The following is a 1,903-nucleotide window of genomic DNA, read 5'->3' as shown; positions in this document are numbered from 1 at the left end:
TATAAGAGGAGATCAATTACCTGCTGGTGGCTGCCTGTAATGGTGGAGTCTTCCAGTTCTGGGAAGCAAGCATCAGAGTGTCCGGAGGAGCAGCGGTGATGGGGCGGCCATAAGAAGGAAAGGGGAGAGTTAGAGCTGAGAGAACCCCTCAGACTCCGCTGTCCTGGGGTTGTGGAGCCAACCCAGAGCCTCTGATGTGCCCATTTCTGGAGACTTCTCCTCAGCCTGTATTATTTCCTCTGTGCTATGAGGGAGGGACCTCTGACTTTCCACACACTTTCCCAGCCCTCACATTCCATAACTGAGCCAAGGGAGGGGAAGCCGTGACATTCTGTTCCTCCAAGAGGCGGCCGCCCTCTTCACAACATTGTGCATGACGTGGAATCCCTCCCTCCTCCTCCTGTAGGGCCTGATTCTGTTCCCTCATGAATCCCATTTCCTTCCTCCTTGTGGACCTCCACCAGTCCTACTGTTCTCCAATAGAACACCGGAAAGAAGGCCAAGGCTGCACTGCCAACCTCCAATCAACACACAGATCACACCCTGGGTCGGCAGCACCTGCCCAGGCCTGGGGTTGTGTTGGGGCCTGTTGGAGGCAATGATGGCCAATGTCACAGATACAGTCAGGCCTGGGGTTGTGTTGGGGCCCGTGGGAGGCGATCATGACCGATGTCCAGAGGCCTGGGGTTGTGTTGGGGGCTGTGGGAGGTGATGATGACCGATATCACAGATACAGTGACTGTTCTATGCCTGGAATGACCTTAGAGGCTTGAAAAATATTCAGCCCTCAAAAGAATCCCACCAGCTTCTGAATATTTGGAAACAATGGAACAGAATTCAAGGTAAAGCCCCTTGTCCCGGTTGCTTTAATCTGCAGGTGAGGTCAGCAGTTGTCAGCACAGAAATGAGGGGGCCTCCCAGGGTTTGCCTGAGCTGTGGGAAGACTAGGTGGGAGGGCACCTGGCAGGCCTGACACAGAGACAAGCTGGGCCTTACTGGAGTGTGGGGAGCAGGACAAGGCTGTTGGGCCAGAGAGGAGGGTGTCACAAGACAAGTGACCCCTGTGGTGGCTGCCCAGAGGCTCTGCCCTGGGCCCAGTGGATTCCAGGGACCAGGCTACAGGGAGGGCGAGAGCCACTGCCTACAGCAACACGGCAGCCCCTCCACACATATCCCCGAGGATTCCTGCCAGCCACAGAGGGCCTTGAGCCACAGCTGGACTCGGGCCTCTCCAATGAAAGCCAATGTAGGTTTCATTCAAAGCCCACGGATTTGGGATTGGATGGGATTGGGTGAGGAGCAGAGGCCAAAACTGTGCTCAGTCAAGTGTCCCGCCCTGAGGACTCCAGGATGCCGGCCACATGCAGCAATCCCAGAGGAAGGACTCCCTGTGTCATCCCACCCAGGGAGCACCCTTAGAGCAGCAGCAGACGCTGAGGACAGGACGGGAAGGTGCCGCTGCAGGTCCTGAGAGTGTAGAGAAAGAGGGTGGGCTCCTTTCAGCTCCTGGCACACGTATGAAGGACTTTGTCATCAGGATCACGTAGCACCTGTGAGGGGCTGTGTCCCCCCGACACTCAACGTTACACCTGCACACTCATCCTGTCATCTCCATTCACAACAAAACGCTGCCTCATCAAACCCAGGGCTCTGGTGCTTGCTGTGGCAAAGGCAGGAATGATCTGGTCTTTGCAAAATGTAATCTTTAAACACCAGAGCAGGAAAGGATGGTGACAAACACAACTCGCACAAAGCGCATGAGGACAAAACTCTTACGACTTTCTCATGAAGATACAAAAAATCCCAAGTCAGACTTCTACACCTATTTCCTTTCATATTTAGTCACTTCACTGATCCCACCCCAGGCTCCAAAACAAGTGTCACCCAATCCCCAAGAACCCTC

At 54.7% G+C, this 1,903-nt stretch overlaps 1 long non-coding RNA gene across 1 annotated transcript in view; it reads right to left on the bottom strand.

Annotated features, from left to right (window-relative positions):
* LOC105531524 overlaps window positions 1-246 on the bottom strand; it is a 26,253-nt gene extending 26,007 nt beyond the window's left edge. Inside the window, exon 1 of the long non-coding RNA XR_001004820.1 lies at window positions 21-246. This is a non-coding gene — a long non-coding RNA (uncharacterized LOC105531524). The remainder of the gene's footprint in view (window positions 1-20) is intronic.
* Window positions 247-1,903: the final 1,657 nt, after the last annotated feature.

The sequence above is a fragment of the Mandrillus leucophaeus genome, unplaced genomic scaffold (genome assembly GCF_000951045.1).
Source record: "Mandrillus leucophaeus isolate KB7577 unplaced genomic scaffold, Mleu.le_1.0 Scaffold891, whole genome shotgun sequence".
Lineage (NCBI taxonomy): Eukaryota > Metazoa > Chordata > Mammalia > Primates > Cercopithecidae > Mandrillus > Mandrillus leucophaeus.
Note: the sequence above shows the minus strand (reverse complement) of the source record. Positions and strands in the feature narration are given on the sequence as shown.